The sequence below is a fragment of the Acinonyx jubatus genome, chromosome C1, assembly GCF_027475565.1.
Source record: "Acinonyx jubatus isolate Ajub_Pintada_27869175 chromosome C1, VMU_Ajub_asm_v1.0, whole genome shotgun sequence".
NCBI lineage: Eukaryota > Metazoa > Chordata > Mammalia > Carnivora > Felidae > Acinonyx > Acinonyx jubatus.
This window is the reverse complement of record NC_069381.1, coordinates 161,371,068-161,390,000: the sequence shown is the minus strand read 5'-3', so window position 1 is coordinate 161,390,000 and position 18,933 is coordinate 161,371,068. Positions and strand designations below refer to the sequence as shown.

General features: G+C 43.6%; 1 long non-coding RNA gene across 1 annotated transcript; it reads left to right on the top strand.

The window, feature by feature from the left end:
• The first annotated feature begins 9,761 nt into the window (after positions 1–9,761).
• Positions 9,762–14,502, top strand: LOC128312130 (uncharacterized). The gene is made up of 3 exons (XR_008291028.1): positions 9,762–9,959; positions 11,111–11,292; positions 14,055–14,502. It is a non-coding gene; the product is annotated as an uncharacterized LOC128312130 (long non-coding RNA).
• Positions 14,503–18,933: the final 4,431 nt, after the last annotated feature.

Sequence of the window (18,933 nt, the reverse complement as noted above, 5' to 3'; positions counted from 1 at the left end):
CCAATCTTTATGAAATTAAAAAAAAAAAAAGGAGTAGAGTACGCACAGGCTAGTTGATGATCGCTTCAACACATGCCCGGCCTCAGAGTTTCAAGGCAGGGGGATGTGGAGCTAGAGAATCTGTAGTTTTAGAAGTTCCCCTAGGTGATTCTGATGAGCGGCCGTGGCTAGCTGGGCACCACGGATACACAGCCTACCAGCTGCTCTCCATCTCCATGGCAACAGAGGCAGAAGAAGCAAGCATTAACTGTAGCATAAAGTATTTAAGCTAATGCAAGTTTGCTTTTAATTACTAGATTTGCATTTGTCATTATGACCCTTCAGTGGATATCTTCTCCTTGGCCCCATGCCTAAGATTTGGGTCGCTCCCACCAGGTGAACAGTCATGCTTTTGGTTATGGATTTTTACCAAGGCTCTTTACCAATTAGGTATAAAGGAAAAACGTATTAGAACCCAAGTCAGTCACACTTCCTCTCTTCTTCTAAACTTCTTCTTCTCTAGAGACTCACGCTGTTAAAAATTATGGTATACAGAACGAATGCATCTAATTTTAAGGATAAACAATGGAATAAAGTAGAGGACAAGAGAGAAAGAAAGATAAATGCCCGGGTACATATTTAAAGAACATTGCTTCCTAAGTCTCAACTGTTGCAAACTGTTTTTAATTTAATTCTGGTTTTCCTGACTGAGACTAACTAGGACAACTAGCATATCTGATTTCATTTATAAGGCCAGAATTCTTTACAGCTATACTTGTTCCCAAATTTCTTCTTTCTTTAAAGCTTTAGAAGAAGTCTATTTTTCCTGCAACTTAAGGCATCAAAAGCTGTTTTGTAATATTGTAGCTTTTCATGGAGAAATATTATTAATAATAATAATGTATGCAGTTTCTTCTACCTATTTCCTGTTCTAATTGCCTTTTCCCCTGCTCTCTTTTTAATAGAAAATCTATTTCTTCACCGAATTTTCTTAGTGTCTTCTAGTTTTCTTTTTTCCTGCTAAAAGAAGCTTCTTGCCTAAGTTGACCTTTGTTTCTAAACTTTATTATCACTAGTGATGATGATAAATAATAAATACCTTAATATATTCTTCAACTATTTTTTAATTTCATTTTTCAAACCAGGAAGGGCTCCCTTGCCAACCAACCTGTGTCCTCCTTGGATGGCATAATTCTGGTGTAAAAGTTATATGACACAAACTAGCCACAGATTTTTTACTTTTATTTTTATTTAAGAAAAAATTTTTGGGGCGCCTGGGTGGCGCAGTCGGTTAAGCGTCCGACTTCAGCCAGGTCACGATCTCGCGGTCCGTGAGTTCGAGCCCCGCGTCGGGCTCTGGGCTGATGGCTCAGAGCCTGGAGCCTGTTTCCGATGCTGTGTCTCCCTCTCTCTCTGCCCCTCCCCCGTTCATGCTCTGTCTCTCTCTGTCCCAAAAATAAATAAACGTTGAAAAAAAAAATTCATAAAAAAAAAAAAAAAGAAAAAATTTTTAATGTTTATTTTTGAGAGAGACAGAGTGCAAGCGGGGGAGGGCAGAGAGAGGGAGACGCAGAATCTGAAGCAGACTCCAGGCTGTGAGCTGTCAGCACAGAGCCTGATGTGGGCCTTGAACTCACAAACTGGGAGATCATGACCTGAGCCAAAGTCGGACGCTTAACTGACTGAGCCACACAGGCACCCCCGGATTATTTATTTTTTAAAATGTTTTTTTTTTTTTAATTTAGTTTTGAGAGAGAGAGCCCGCGCGCACACACACGAGGGGGAGGGGCAGAGAGAGAGGGGGACAGAGGATCCAAAGTGAGCTCAGCACTTAGAGCAGCAAGGCTGATGTGGGGCTCGAACTCACAAAACTGTGAGATCATGACCTGAGTCAAAGTCTGATGCGCCACCGACTGAGCCACCCAGGCTCCCCTAGCCACAGATTATTTTTAAATTAAACCATCATTTCCAAATAATTTCCAACCTACTCCAGACCTATATACATCTGTAAGGAAGAAACCAAGAATTTTTGCTATTGAAGCATTTAAAAACAAAAATGAAAAAAAAATTAACAGTTATGGTTGTAATGGGAAGAAAGAAATTGTGAATACAGGGTCCTCACGTTGGATGGGGGATGAGGAACTGCACATTTATCTGACTACAATTTTGTTATTGCTTCTCTGAGAGTCTACTTTCTCATTTCAGAGGAGGTGGAGTCAAATAGACTTGAGTATTAAATGAGGCTGTGTGTGGGTACCCAGGTGTCTCTTGGAGAAAGAGAGCTTTGTTTTTTGGTGGCTGTGATGGATGGAATATTCGTGTCCCCCATCAATTTCCTACGTTGAGACCCCATCTCCCAATATGATGCAATTAGGAGGCGTGGATTCTGGGAGGTCATTTAGATTAGGTAAGGTCATGAGAGTGGAGCCCTTATGAAAGGGATTCGTGTCCTTATAAATGTCACAAGAGAGCTAGCCTCTTCTCTCTGCTCCCCGCCATGTGACAACGTGGTGAGAAGTCAGCCATCCACAACCTGGGAGAGGCTCTCACCAGAACCTGACCATATTGGCTCCCTGACCTGGGACTTCCAGTTTCCAGAACTGTCAAAAATACATTCCTGTTTAAAAAAAAAAAAAAAGGAAAAAGAAAAAAGGAAAAAGAAAGACATGTCTGTTGTTTAGAAGCCTCCCAGGTTATGTATGGTATTCTGTTATAGCAGCCTGAATTGACTAAGATACTAGCTTTGAATTCACTCTGGTACTAAAGAAATGATTCCGTATTTTTATAAATAGCTTCAATTTCCCTTGCTTAAATCCAATTACACTACTCACAAAGAATTTTCTGGAAAAGAAATGAAAGTCTAGAATTCAACCTTCTTTCTCAACTGCAGGCTTGAATAAAGCATGGGGATGCATAAAAAATGCTCATAATCTATGGTGGCTTGTTCTAGAAATGTAAAAGAGAAGAGCAGACATTCTTTAAAAGAAACTTTTATATTGTTTTATGAAACCCTGTAAAAGTGGTATTACCCATATTAAAGAAAATTTGACAAATTGCAATAAAATGAAAAGTAGGAAAAAAATCCAAGTCCCATCTCCTAAAGAAAGCACAGTTAACGTTTTGAAATATTTTCCTTTTTCTAAGAACAGGATTCTTTTAAAAAAATCAATTTTATAACCCAAAAAGGCCTTATAAGAGTTAAAAGTAAAAAAAAGTCACTTCCTTGCTAATATATTAATATTTAGTGATATATATTTAAAGGTAAAACATAACAGAAGATTGCTGTTTTGTTGTCCTTTAATTGACGGGACACAGAATTTACCCCTCACTGAGGATGATCAGTGCTGAAGAGCTGTCTTCAGGGGGTTATCTGAAATGCAGAAACAGACTCACAGATGTTTATCACAGAACCACTTATCAAGAAATTGTTACCTAATGATGTCACATCCATACGACCGAATGCTACACAGACACCAAAATTATATTTATAAGGACTTTTCAAGGAAATGTTTACGAACGGAAGTTAAGCGAAGAAAAAGTGATTTTCAAAGTTGTACGTAAAATATGATCTCAGTTATGTTTTTACAAAGTATAAGAAATACGGTACCAAAATACATCATAAAACACCAAAAGAGTTGTTGTATCTGAATGCTGGGATTATGAGTGGATTTGATTTTTTTTTTCTCCATAATTTCCTGCATATTCAAACATTTTCTGCAATGACTATGGGTTTCTTTTCTAATCGTGTCATGGTGAAAATAAAACCAAGAACACAAACTATTACCTTGCCCCATTTGCTGGGAACCATGCTTGAAACACAAAGGAAAAAAATTAATAGCACCAAGCATCCCTTCCTCAAAACATTTCCTGTGTTTCTAATCACATGGCAGCTGTTTGCTCTATAATAGTCTGCTCTGAGTTTTATAGAAGCCACATTTTTTAATTGAGTGCTTTGAAGAGACCTAAGAACGATGTAGAAAGCAAAGTAGGGGCCCTCTCTCCGGCGGGGCTAGCTTGTAACACAGTTTGAAATGTTTTTCAGGGATGGTTATAGCCCTCCCTGTTAGTACCCACCTTCCTCAGGACCCAGTGGCCCAGACACAGGGCTCCTGCAAAGCCAGGAATAAAATCTCACTTATGGTGCAGGCCTCACGGGACCAGCGCAAGGTTCTTCATCAGAGCTGGGGCTCTTCCCAAGCTTGCTGCAGCGGAACGACTCCAGAAGGTGGCTTAGGGTTTTCTCTGCTTTCCTCCAGGGGAGGTGAAGCCTGGACGCCGAATCTATTTTCGATTGTGCAAAAGGTGTGATCTGGTGAGGCCTCATCTCTGGGCTAGGCCTGCCTACTCTTTGACCGCTCACGTTAATGGCTCCAAAGGGCCTTTCCTTCAATTACCAAACCCCAAAGGAGGAACCCCCGACTTTGGTGGGGACAGGTGGTCAAACAGAAAGAGGGACTTCAACACAAAGCATTAGTGGGATTGGTGTAGTAACAAAGAAAATGCTCACGCTCTCCCACTGGGCCGGCAGGGAAGGAGGAGATGAGTGGAATTATGGAAGAAAGGAGCATGGGGCTTTTCCAGACGTCATCCCAAGGACATGTAGGTTTTGTGACATCTTTGATCAGGCAAAAGTCATGTGATCAATTTGGCAAAGTTTCTCCCAAGTGGGGAAAATCCTAAAGTCCCTGCCTCGAAGAGACGCCGCGAGCTCTCCAAGTTGACCGCGGATGGAGATTCATTCCGGGGCTGGTTGTCATTGATGAACCCTTCCCCGTTACAACAGGAAACAAATCAGAAACCGACCCATCGATGAAAAGGGGGCTTCTGTGTGTTTATGAGGGAGCTTCCATGCGTATATGTGGTCGAGCCTTGGGGCCGATGCGTTGCTCTGGCCGAGGAGTCAAGGATTCTGAAAGGACTTGGGGGGGGGGGGGCTCCTGCTGTGAGTGGAGCAGGAGGCTGGATGCCTGCCCTCTCCACCTCCCTCACCCGCTTGCCCAGCCCTGCAGCTGTGGAATCTATTTTCCTTCTCCCCTCCCCATCATACCTTCCATTCCCTGCGAGTGTCCCAGCCCCAGGAACTTAACTTTTCTGTCTTCCCGGGACAGACAGACCTGCGTGATCTCCGGCTTCACCCTGTACCTGCCTCTTTGCGCTTCCTGTCTGAACTCACAATCCGCGCCAGCTCAGGCCCTACTCCGGTGCCAGAAAGGACTTTCTGGATGAATCAGCACCCCGCTTGCACTTCCTTTCTCCTCATTAAAGCACAGATGTTCTTTAATGTCTGTTTTCTTTTCAACAATGTGTCTTCGATTTCTTTTTGCATCGGCAAATACAGAACCACATCATTATTTTTGTGTATAGTATTTACATTGTATGTCACGCTGTAACTTACTCAAAAACACTCTTGACAGATACTTCATTTGCTTTCAATTTATTTTATTGGTAATATTCTATTATTATTATTATTATTTTTTTTTTACTAGTGGTAGCAATAGAATGAAATATGAGGAAGGATACTTGTAGACTTTTTCAAATATCTCTTTTATATAAATTTCTAGGAATAGAATCACTGGGTCCAAAATCAGCACATTTAATATTTTGAATGTATAGTTAAACTGATTTCCATGGAATTAATTTATTTTTTGATAAACTCCAATAATGAGAAAGGTTTTTGGTGCCATAACAGCTCTGCTCTTGTGATATGTCTCAGAGTGTGCGAAGTTCCTTTGTTATTTTCCTCTGAAAGGCAAAAGTATACAGCTACTTTACACACAACATTTGTAGAGAAATTTGGCACAAGTTCATGGATATGTTGATTCACCCTTTTGGGGGTTCTGTTTCTCATCTGTGTAACTCAGTCTTGAGTTCTCTTATATATAAAGATCCCTTTATGTGTATACATATATATACACACACACACATATATACACATATATATGAATATATATGTATATATATATTTATTTTTATATATGTTCTCTTATATATTAAGATCCTTTACATATCTAACATTCCATGATTTATGATCCCAGGGAGAAAAAAACAGCAGCCAAATACCTTACTGTAGCCTGCCTTACTTATAAAAAATTTCCTATGTATTTTCTGAGTTTGCAAATGTCTTTATTACAGAGATATGATTGACATATAACATTATACTAGCTTCAATGCTTTACTTTTTATATTTTACTTGTGTTCTACTTTTTTCAGGGTTGTGATTGGAGTTTTGTTTTTTTTTTTTAAGAGAGCAAGAGCATGTGTGAGTGGGAGAGAGAGGCAGGGGGGGGGGGGAGAGAGAGAGAGAGAGAGAGAGAGAGAGAGGAGAGAGAGAATCCCAAGCAGGCTCCACCCTCAGCAAGAAGAAGTCTGACCCAGGGCTAGATCCTACGACCTTGGGATATGGTCTGAGCTGAAATCAAGAGTCAGAAGATCAACCATCTGAGCCACCCAGGTGCCCCGCAATTGGAGTTTTTAAGTTACACGTTAGTTTGTGAATGATTAACAACTAAACAATGTTAAGCTTCCTCATCCTATTATGACATTGTTATTGGATGTCATTTCTTCCTGAAAAAAGTGAATATGAAATGGGTTGCATCCTTTCCTTTTCCTTACTATTTACACTACTTCCTCAGCCCCTATTGCAGGGCTCTTTGCCCCTAAAAAGTACCTGCTAACTTCTTATGGTATACGTGTACTTTATATATGTGAATATAAGCAAAAAATAAATATGTGTATATATAATATAGACATACATATGTCTATGTATGCACGTGTGTGTGTGTGGGTGTGTGTGTGTGCGTTTTGCCCCCCGCACCTTACCAGCAGCCTGCATAATGAGAATGCTGAGACATTTTGCTGGACTTTGGTTCAATGGCTTGATTCAAAGGAATTCTGCTGCTTATTCCAATTTCACTCAAGCAGCCTCTCCCCTGAACTTCTATTCCATCCTACTCAATTTCTCAGTTTCCAGACCTCGAGGCCATCTCCAATTGGGCATGTCTAAAACAGAGCTACTTACGTCTCCCACGTCCTGCCCTTCCCACAGTCTTCTCAACTTTTGTAAATGGCAGCTCCATTCTCCCAGCAAAGACCTTCTGTCTGTTCTGCCCACAGACGTGTCCAAGGTCTGACCGTGTCCTACCACCTCCACTGCTACAGTCATGGCCGACGTTCCTATTGACCTTCGCCTGCACAATTACGTGGGCCTTTGAAGTGGGTGCCCTCATTTCACCCCGCCCCTCTCTAACTTATTCTCCACAAAACAGCCAGAATAATTCCTTTAAAAAATAGCTTTATTGCGGTATAATTTACATACCCATAAATTTTTACCTGTTTTAAGTATACAATGTGATGATTTTAGTGCATTTACTATTATGCACGAAACCATCACCAATATCTAGTTTTAGAACATTTCCATTGCCCCCCAAAGATCCCCTAAGTTCACTTTAAGTCGATCCCCCCTTTTTTAAATGTTTATTTATTTTTGAGAGAGAAAGAGTGAGCAGGGGAGGGGCAGAGAGAGAGGGAGAAAAAGGATGTGAGGCGGGCTCTGCGCTGACAGCCGCACAAACGGTGAGATCGTGACCTGAGCCAAAGTTGGACGCTTAAGCGACTGAGCCACCCAGGTGCCCCTGCAGTCAATTCCTACTCTTAACTCCAGCCCCAGGCAACCACTAGCCTGCTTTCTGTCTCTGTATATTTGCATATGGAACTCAGAAGAAAGGGCCCCATGTAGATAACCAGCAATATATCATTTGAGAGCGGGACACTAAGCTCAGACCTTGGAGAGCCTTCTTCTACTCGGGCTAGTGTGGCAATGCTGAGTGGAGACTTAGCCATAGGGAGACACGAGAGACCAGGTCAGGGTTGTAAAAAGAGACGTGGCACATGTACATCCACATGCAACCTGTTCATCATCTCCTTTGTTCCCTAGTCAGTGAGCATGAGGATTCAACAGGTTGACTCAAGGGCTTGCAGGATCCAGGGAGGTAGGTAGGTTAGCTAAGCGGGTCAGTGGGTGAGACATCAGGGAGGGAATCAGAGGGCCTTATGCTCCCATCCACTGTCGCTCTAGGTGGATGTGGGCTGAGGGTTTTGCCAGATCTTCTAACTTGGAGACAAGCTGAAATCTGGATATTATGCGAAATCTTGTTTAAAAAATATTGACGGCATATTCACACATTTTTTAACATTTTTTTTAAACATTTATTTATTTCTGAGAGACAGAGAGCACGAGCGGGGGAGGGACAGGGAGAGAGGGAGCCACAGAATCCAAAGCAGGCTCCAGGCTCTGAGCTGTCAGCACAGAGCCTGAGGTGGGGCTCGAACTCACAAATCGTGAGGTTATGACCTGAGCCGAAGTCGGACGCCTAACCGACTGAGTCACCCAGGCGCCCCTATTTACACATCTTTTTAAAGACATTGAGCCAAACACACTTTGCAGATGAACAGGATGGGCCTGGGGCTGTATGGCACCCTCTGGCAGAGTGGGATCTCTCAGAATAAAGTTGCTCAACTGTGCTGTGTTATAATGCAGCCCATATGCCAGGCTGTATGTTTTACAGTGTCTTTTCCCTCTACGACCTTCCTCTGCACACAGTTTTCTTTGTTGTTAGGTTCCTAGGCATGGTAGTTTGAGCTCGCAGTCAGTAACTTAGAATTTCTACACAATTGCTCCTTTGAAACAACTTTTTAATTAAACAGTTAGATCCCCAAGATGCACCGAGTACCTAGTTAGCCTGTGGTTCCATTATGAGCCTAGAGAAAGATGTCCTGCTTGTTGGTTTGCTTTCTTATGCAGTTCGAAGGCCAGACAGGGACACCAGTAAGCGACGGTGGCTGAAATGAAGAGTGATGGGTGGGTGGAGGTGTTTCCGGTGAGATGTGTTTGACCCCGAAGACCACAGGGTTTGCAGGCTGCAGATGGGCACGCAGTGGGGACGGCTAGTAACCTAGCTGTTCAGGTGTGGACAAAGGAGGGGCAGGTTATCCCAACCATCTATGGGGTGATGTCTGAAGGCAAGACTCACCTTGTCCTTGCTGTGGACTTAATGAGGCAACTGGATGGTCCCACGGCCAGAACAAAAGTCCTTCATTTCCCAGAAGAGATGGAAAATAATGATTCAACTTTGTTTCTAGTAGGCATATCCCGTTTAGGACTATTTTCTGGGGGAGGGGCAGGTGGGTTATTAGCATTATTGCAGAGAATGTTAAAGAACGTTTCTGCTTTGTCTCCATGTTTAATTTCCTTTAACCAGCAAAATAGATACATTTCATGGTGACAGTTACTGGCAGAATGGTTGAGTGTGGGCTCAGAACTTGGTCAGACTTTCCTCCAGATCACAGCCTACTTCCACCACTTATTAGCTCTGTGGTCTCGGGCACGTTTCTTCACCTCCTTGAGCCTCAGTTTATGCATCTGCAAAACGGGTGTGATAACGCCTTCCTTATAGGGTTGATGTGAACCATTAAGTGCAATAATCTAAGCTCTGTGCCTGGCATGTAGTAAGGGTCCATTAAATGTTAGCTGCTATTATTGACGTTCTGATTATTACCACTATTATTAGAGTTGAAAGTGGCATAGAGATAGAGGTCATTAGGTCTAACTTGATTATGTCAGAGATGAAGAAACTGATTCCCGGAGCCCGTACATTCCTCGCCATGGTCCCCTAGCTGGTTCCCGGTAGAACCAGCCAGTGCAGCTTCTGGAGCTCTTTCTTCAAACTCATCACTGGCTGGTACCTTCAAGGTTACAATCATTCTTGTCTCCTTGCCGGGCGGAACGTTGGTGTGGCGTTCCCTGCAGAGTTTAAAAGGAAGGGAAGAAGAGTTTACAAGCCCCGTGGGGCCAGGGACCACGTCTATCTTGGTCTCCTCCATAGCCATAGTTCTCACTACAATGTCCAGCATTTAGTGATGTAATATTTATTAAACATAGGTGCCTTACCCAGCAAGGAGAGGACTACAAACATGTCACAGAGGTAAACTTGGCACCCATGAGCCCTAACTTCTCCCTTGGGAGTTGTTTCTGGGCGCATTTTCTCATGTCTGTCCTGTGTTCCTGGAGCTAACTGAACAAGTATTAAGGCAATCTATATGAGGGGCCCTTGCGTTCCGCCCTCACGTTCCCTCTTTCCTCCCTCTCCCACTCCTTCTCTCCCTTTCTTCTCTTCTTTCTTCTTCTCTCATCCTCCTGCTCTGCTCCCTACTCTTTATCTAGCTCCTATTTAACCAGGATAGGTGAGTTGTGCTGCAGTAATAAACACCCTCTCAATTTCAGTGGCTTAATATGCCAGAGTTTATTTCTCACTTAAGCAGAATCGTCTGGAGCTCTGGGTGACACTGCAGGACGAATGTCTTCCCGGTGCTGGCTCAGCAACCCTGTCTTATGGCACTCTCCATAGCAACCCGTGCTTTCACTCTCCCCGGGGGCTGAGCACGGAGCCCCCAAGGGACTCATGCTGCACCCCACCCCCCCATCACTTCCACCCCCTCTGGCATGGACCAGTCACATGGACCCGCCCGAGGGCTGGGAGGGGTCATCCCTCCGTGGGTCTGGAAGGTCCCAGAAGGCAAGGGGAACAGGATCTGGGTGAGCGTGAGGAGGCTTTTCCACAATTCTTTTTCAGAACTCAGCCCTTTTCCTCGTCTGTTCTTCTTTTTCACTTATGTTCTCTTCTTTCCTCTTCTTTCCCTCCCCTCCTTCATTCCCCTCCGTGCCTCCCACGTCCTCCCTTTCTGCCTCACTCCAGCTGCTGCCCATTATCCCCCCCATCCCCAACACACACAAAGCAGGTGCTGACCAAGGGTGGCGCTGTGACTCAATGGTCTGCTTGACCTTGAGTTCTTGCCCGGATGTAGGGGGATTTATGACAAAATCCTCCTGTTGTCCTGAGCACTTTTTCCAGAGGCTGGTGAAAGGTCAAGCCAGCCGTCCTGCACCTGGGAGGCACCAGGCAGCCCCAGAAACAACCCCTTCTCCTTTCAGAAGTCAGTGTTTTCAAAGACCCCACCAACCCCAGCACATAGCTCAGGGGAGCTGGATGTGCATTTGGAAGGGTGTGCATATGATTCCCTGCACGGGATCCAGGCACCTTAACTGTAAGGAGTGATCAGTTTGACTTCTTGACAGTATCAAGAAGGGGCCCGGGCGAGTGTTCCGGATTACCACAAAGACCTCAGTGTGCCGTGAGTTAAGATGGAGCCTGCATTTTCAACATTTGCAACAGATGGAAGAGAGCTTGTGTGGCCAACAGGCCGGAGGCACACGGCACAGGGAGCCGGGCTGTGCCTTCGATTCGTCGTGTCTGTTAGGTGGGTCTCTCTCCCTCTGAGTCTCAGTCCCTTCCCCCCAAAAGACGGTGTTTGGACAAGGTGACTCTTGAAGCAGCTTCTAAGGCTCCCCATAGGAAAGAAGGGGCAGAAATACGGTGAGGAGAGGACTGGGGGGGGGGGGGCGGGTGGACAAGGTATGAACAGGCAGCACCAGGGACAGGGTTTGAAGACTTTATACATATTAATCGCTTATTTTCCTCAAAGAGCAGCTCAGATTATATGGTCAATTTTATTCTTTGTTGTCTCTCCTCTTGTTTTTCTTCCCCCCCTTGTAAAAATTTTAGTGTCAGAAAATGCTGAGGATGAAAATATTAGGAAACTTAGAATCAGCTTGTTGAGATCCTCGGTATAGACACATCAGCTTTCGGTGATTTCCCCCAAAGTTGAAGGTTATAATTTTTCTACTCTTCCTAAGAAATAATGGCCTCTTGGAATGTGCAAGTAAATTAGTCATACTGTGTCCTGAGAATTGGTCTCTGTAATACATCCTGGTCTCTGAAAAAGAGCTGCTGTTGTATAATGGATTTTAGAAGTCTCCAAAGCTGGTTCAACTAACATATTTGTTAGTCTAATAAATGATATTGCTTTTGTGAAGATTTTTCCATATAGCACAATTTAATAGAGGAATCAATAGTTTCTCAGACATGACAAAAGGACCTGGGTGTGCTTTGATGGGAGACACAAAGTGGCTTGTTGCTCTAATAAAGCCAAAATGGGAAAAAAAAAAAGTTTTTTCCCCCTCTTTCAAGTGTATTTTTACGAAGCTAAAATATACATACCACTTTCTCTAGGAAAATATTTGCTTCTCAATATTTTTTCCTGCAGCACTGTCTTACTGTTATTACACATGAATATGCATTTTGCTTTTATCTCACTCCTTCCCCTTGTGGGAAGAGCTGTCGCGAGGACATGCTTCTTCAGGGAAAAACTCAGGCCTGAAGAGATTTTGATCCCTTGGGTCTATGGGATATTTCTTTAGAAATCATTTTAGAACCGTTTGGGGCAAACATTGGCATCCACCTGTGTTTCTTCTTATCGTAACTTCTTAGAAGTCCGTAACGTGGTTTCGTATGGTGAGAAGCCATCTCCCCTAGCAGGGCCTGCCTTGACTGGTGCATGCAAAACAGACGAACATAAGGGAAGGGCAGCAAAAATTATACAAAAACAGAGAGGGAGACAAAGCGTAATAAGGTTTTAAGGTTGTGTGTGCCGTCCTCTGACTCCCGATGCCATAGCGATACCTTTGCTGGCTCCGGTTAATGGGTTAAACAAATCTCTTTTGGAGTCGTTGAAGCCGCCTGGAAGGAAACTGGTTTGGTTTTGAGAATGTTAGAACATCTGTGTGTCTCTTCCTCAGCCAAAACTTTTAGTTTTTGCCATGGAATGTGTTATTTGGAGGGTGTCTGATTTTCCCGGCTATGGGTTCTACCTACTGGCAGAAACAATTTGCTGACATTGTCCCTTCGCAGTTATCCCTAAATAACACCATCCTCAAATATGAACCCAAGAATGGGTCAGAAAATGACTTTGGGGAACAATTTCTACCAAACTGATGAGAGGCTGCTCTTTGAAAAGCTGAGATTATTGGCCATGGTTGTCTTTAGAGATAGAAATAGTCTCAGAACATTTCCAGAGAGGAGATAAATGATGTGTTAGGGGAGCTAAAATTGACTGTAGAGACCAGATGTGTTGAGAACAGGAGTTTTCAACTTAACTACATGCTAGAATTACCTGATGGGCTTTTAAAAAACACCAGAGCCTTGGTCTCGTACCTAGAGATTTCTGATTCAGCTGGTCTAGGCTGGGCCTTGGGCAACAGTCTCTTCCTCATTTTCTCTCCTTTTCAGGTGATTCTAATGGGGAGTCAGGGCCGAGAACCATGAATCCCGAGCAGTGTTACTCAAAGTATAGGTCCTTAGTCAGCAGCAACAAAATCACGTTGAAATCTGTCAGAAATGCACTTGAGAGTGGACCCCAGGAATCTGTACGTTTCAGGCCTCCAGAAGATTTTTATCTAGGATTCTCGAATGTTAGCATGCATCAGAATCGCCTGGAGAGCTTGTTAAAATGCGGAATGCTAGAGTCCACCCCCAGAGTTTCTGATTGAGTGGGCCTGGAACAGGACCGGAGAACTTGCAGCTTGAACAAGCTCTCAGGTGATGCTGATGTTGCTGGTCCGTGGTCCACACGTAGAGCAGCATTAGTTCAGAGGAGGCTTGGGGGCTTGCACTGTTTCTGAATTTGTTGTAAGGGTGGCTATTTAAGGCATTGGGGCCTCAGGGCTCACGTAGATGGGCTCATTAGAACCGATTGCTTTGGCTAGCAAACCTCCTTCCCCACCCCCCCTCTTTAAAAATATTTATTTGTTTATTTATTTTTGAGGAAGGGAGGGGAGAGAGAGAGAGAGAGAGAGAAAGAGAAAGTGAGGGAGAGGCAGAGAGAGAGGGAGACAGAGAATCCCAGCAGGTGCCGCACGGTAAGCACAGAGCCCGATGTGGGGTTCAAACTCACGAACTGTGAGATCGTGACCCGAGCCGAAATCAAGAGCCGGGTTGCGGAACTGACTAAACCACCCAGGCGCCTCCCCTCCCACCTTTTTTGAAAACAGATTTTTCTGGCGAGGCTGCAAAGCATGGGATGAAAGTCCAAAGTCAAGCTTTGTCACAGATGATAGTCACTGACTGGGTTGGGGCCAAGTGGTGAGGGCAGGGGGCGCCTAGAACCCCTTTGTCTGTCTGCAGGAGCGGCCTTCTCCCCCTCCGGCTGATTTCGGGCATGTGGGAATACTGCAAGGCATGGCCAGACCTTCTGATTTTAAAAGGTAAGACAAGGATCCTACATTTCTTCTGAGAAATTTCCTGATCTTTAAATGTTGGCAACGCATTTTTAAAAAAGGCAATATCCCTGCGCTGACCAAACGAAACACATCTGTGGGCAACCAGTTTGCGACCTCAGAGTGCCTTCTCTGAGTCAAAGGTTCCATTAGGAGTCATTCAAAATGAGTCCTATTCAAAGTAACCTAAGAAATACACCCAATTTCCTGGGTTCGCTTCCTATCATTGTGATTCCGTGGGATATCAGGGCAACAGGGAAAACGTTATTACATACTTTTTAAAAAGGATAATTTAAATATCTCGGGCTCTAGCTTATGTGCTTCCAGGTTTTAATATAATAATCATTCTTGGTACAACATATTTCTTTGGAAATGAAATTTGGATGCATTTCAGTTTTTAATGCATGGAATTAGCAAGATAGGGGTTGGAAAAGTTTCAAACTCCATAGAAGAGTGGCCACAAAAGAACATTCAAACCAATAACTAAAAACCTCAGTGGTATATGCTTCAATTACTGGATCTTGGGTATTCAGGGCTGACTACATCTTCCTGCATATTGAATTATTGTAGCATTAAGTTCCTGTAACATTTAGGAAATAGATGGCTGAGAAGTGACGGAGACGAGAAATTTAAAAAGCAGGCATCGCATTCCTTTTTATTACGTGTATCTGTCCTCTCAAGGACAGAAGAGGTGCTTTCCATCTGTTTAAATCTTGGACTGGCATTTCCAGCCCTGCGGTGCTGGAGGGTTTGTGGGTCTCACCCATACACCTGACTTTGCATTTCACCCCTCAGACTTCCATTTCGTTAGGGGGAATCTGCTATTATGCGTGCTCATTCGTATCTTGTGGTAAAAGTTTTCTCTGCTCTCTGCTGAGTTTGTTGATGGCTTTGTAGTTGTACATCGTCTGAAGCTGCCGACAGGGTGGAGGAGGCCTGGACGGAGCATAAATGTCGCTTGGTGGTAACTCCATTGTGTTCCCTTTGTATGTTGAATTTCAGTTTTTGTGGTCTCTGAAGATATGATTTGGTATGTGTTGGCAGGTCAACAGAGGGAAAATTTCCAGGGATGAAATCCAAGGTTGTCACTATTACCTCTGGAATATAAATACAGAAGAATGGTCAGTGGGATTTCCCTATGGTCCACACCAGTGTATGGGAAATAGGATTCATCTAAGATATTCACATCTGGCTAATAAGAAAGTGGTATTTCGTTTCACTTCTGCTATTTCTCCTTGTGTGTTTTCCGTCTTGGGGTCCCTGTGGAGAAGATGAAATTTGTATGTTTTTGGATCTCTGGCCAAATACCGTCTAATCTCTCCTTAAGCATGAGTAAAGTCTTTACAAGCGTAGATATACTTGAGAAATCTGAAATTGGGGAGGGATGCAAGCTTGTTGCAGTTTGGAGAACAAGCACAGGAATTTTTAGCCTGATGTAGTTTTTGTACTTTGGAACGTAACTGAGAAAGGGATAGGAACAGACAGATTTTTAATTAAATGAGCAATTTTAGAAAGGAAAAAAAAAATTCTGGAAATTGAAAAGAAGTATTTTGGATTCTGGCTCAAGTCCTGGTATGAGTTTGGAATGTTCTAAGCTGTTCAGCATGAGCCAGAAATAGTTTCCTAAGGAGGCAGACGTAGGCTCCTCAAAGCAGACCTTGGCCCCTGTTTTTGGTGCCATAGGTAGACACAATTCTGTTGGCTTTTCTACAGGGTGGCTGCTTGGGGACGTGGATGAAAATCCTCAGCCTGGTCCATGTGGTGTTGTAGGGTGTCCCAGACTTACTTTCCCATAAGTCTCAGCGATGAAGTTATCCACTTTTTCCCGACCCAGTGAAACGAATCCGTTCTTAACCTCTCTGGTCATCAACTTCTTTATAAAACTGAGGGTGATAATATTTGCTCTGTTGCCCCATGACATTTTGGTAGTCAACTGAGATAATAAATTACAAGCACTTCTCAAATGGCTAAGTGATACAGAGATGTAAAGATTTATTAGTCTGCTACAGGGATGACGAAAGGAACTTGGGAACTTTCCAGCCCAAATCAAAAGGTTGTAGGCGGTATTAAAAGTCTATAGGCAGATCATCTAGGAGCACTGTCCCATTGCAATCGGCCTCAGTGGTCAGTCCGCTTTGAATTCATATCTTTGCTTTACCCACAGTACGGTGCAATGGTTTTTTAAGCCTCCCTTTCCTCATCTGTAAAAATAAGTACAAAACCTACCCCGCAAAGTGACTGTGTACGCCGAATGAGATTGTATATCGGAAAGTACTTATATAGAAAGGTTTCTATTAGATACTCATGAAGTGTTGATTTGATTCGTTGAGTCATACACTGATGGTGATATTCTGAAACCATATGCAATGTACATAGGGACATCCAAGATACTGTGAACCACTTTGTTGGACCAGTCCAGTTCCTTCTAATAAATCTGAAGAAGGCAGAATTCAAGTCCTGTTGTACAAGCAGGAGACTGCCTAAAAGGTCCCTCCTTAATGAATATTGCACCTGCAATAGTGTTATTCCTTCTGCATAAAGCATTGCTTCTCCAAATGTCCTCTTTTACAATGCAAATAGCTGCATAGGGGACACATGAATTGATTATCAGCCATTAGCTCTTCAGCATCAGTTGGTTGAGCTTGAGTTAGAGGCATTTCCTGGGGGCAGGGTTAGGTTCTAAGGTCAATGAGTAAGGGGAAAGTTCAGTGTGGTCAAAATCACCATCAACTTGTCCATAATCCCACTACGTATGATTTTGTGCATATGTAATTAGACCACACAGTTCTACCGCAGAGGTGGAATAGATGGTTATTTTCACGTGAAGACCAGACAAGCTATTTGACTTGTGCTTAGGATTCAAGTTAGATGAAAAATATTCAGTTTTGTTCTTATAGTTGAATTTCCTCAATGTAAATGTGTTTTGATGTTACTCGCTGTCCTTTACTAAGTGGAGCTAGCTGAATGCAGGGTCCTTGTAGAATGGGGCACCAAACAGGCTTGTTTGAAATGGCACCAAGACGGAGGCATAGGTCTGCATCCTGGACCATTATCTAGAGTGGGAGGTCTGGGTATATCACCAGTGATGAGACGCTCTGGGAAACCAGATGGCAGCAAAAGACAGTTGGGGAAGAGGAGGGTGAACAAAAGGCAAGATTTCTTTTAGAAGTATGTGTCCAGTGAATACGTCGGTGCTCGACCAATCATCGTTCAATAAATGAATTAATTACGATTCATTGCAGAAAGTTGGTCTAATTTATGTCCCCATCAGCGAACGTGAGAATTTCTGCTTTGCAGCAACCTTACACACATTACATATTTTACGAATTTTTGTGCCGGTCTGATAGAAAAACATGTTTCATTTTTTATTTTAATGTACATTGAAAAACACTAGAGTCAGTCTCTTCCTTTCACAGAGCAGAAGGATAGGGTCACTTAGCTGATTGCTTGATCCTTGGTCTGACTTCAGCCACCTCAATCCATGCTACTTTGCTGTCCGTGACTTTCTGTGACAGTCACTTGCCCTCAGTGGCGTTCATTTGTTCTGGAGTGCCCCTTCAAGGACTGTTCACTTGGACCTGGTCTGGTCTGGTGCTGAGCCGGCTTCCATTCCTGACCTGTCCTGTATGGGAGGTTGCTGACCTCTCCCTTACATGAGACCTCTGCTGGGGACACGTGGGGCCCACGTACCATCGTGTACCTCAGGACCTTCTTGCACTCTCCTTTCCTGCTGTGTGCCTGTTCAACTTCCACCCATCCTACTACTGCTACTTCAAGCCTCACTTCCTTCTGGGAACGATTTCCTTCTCCACTGAATACATCACACAACTGACTGAACCATTTAACAAGACTCAAGTAAACGGCACAGACAATAATTGGCATCTTTTGTAATAATGGAGTTTGCATGTGGTCGATGAGTAATAAGAACAATGGTCGCGGGCACCTGAGTGGCTCAGTCATTAAGCATCTATCTGACTTCGGCTCAGGTCATGATTTCACAGTTGGTGAGTTCGAGTCCCACACCGTGTGAGCTCGAGCCCTGCTTTGAGTGAACATGAGCCCCGATTTGGGTAAAATCACGAGCCTTGGGTGAGTCCCGCTTCTCTCTCTCTCTCTTTCTCTCCCTCCCTCCCGCGCTCCCTCCCTCCATCTCTCTACACTCCTCACTCACTTGTGCCCCCCCCCACCCCTCTCTAAAAAAAACAAAAAAGAACAATGGTCTCTGGAGTCAATGGGAATTCATCACATGGGCATCATGTCTGAGGTGGAAAAGAAGAATCACTAACTTAGGGTTCAATTCGATAAGCAGCACCTTTGTGGTATAATAGCTCTGATTTCCAGTTTTCCCAGTCAGGGACTCACCATCTATTCAACTGCAAACAGGTTAATCTCCAGGTCTTGGTTTTCTCATCTGTGAGACCAAGATGCGGTGTGGTAACCTTGGAGAGCAGGGCTGCTGGATTATATAGCCTGCGGGCCAGCCAAGTGGCTAAATTAAAGGACTGATTTAAAGGAAGTTAAAAAGAAGATAAAAATGACACCAACCCAGAGATCCCATCACTCAACTCAAGTTGCTGTGTTCTGAGGAATTAGAAGCCATGATCTATGATTTGAGTATAACTCAGGGAACAATTTTGGTCTAACGGCTTCAAATATATTTACAACAGCCTATCCCCCATTTCAACCCTGTTTTTTACTCTATAAACTTCCTTCTCTATGTCTAAAGATATTCTGCCTTAATTCCTTGAGGGTCTGACCCTTTCTGAGCCTTAGTTTATGTTCTTTTG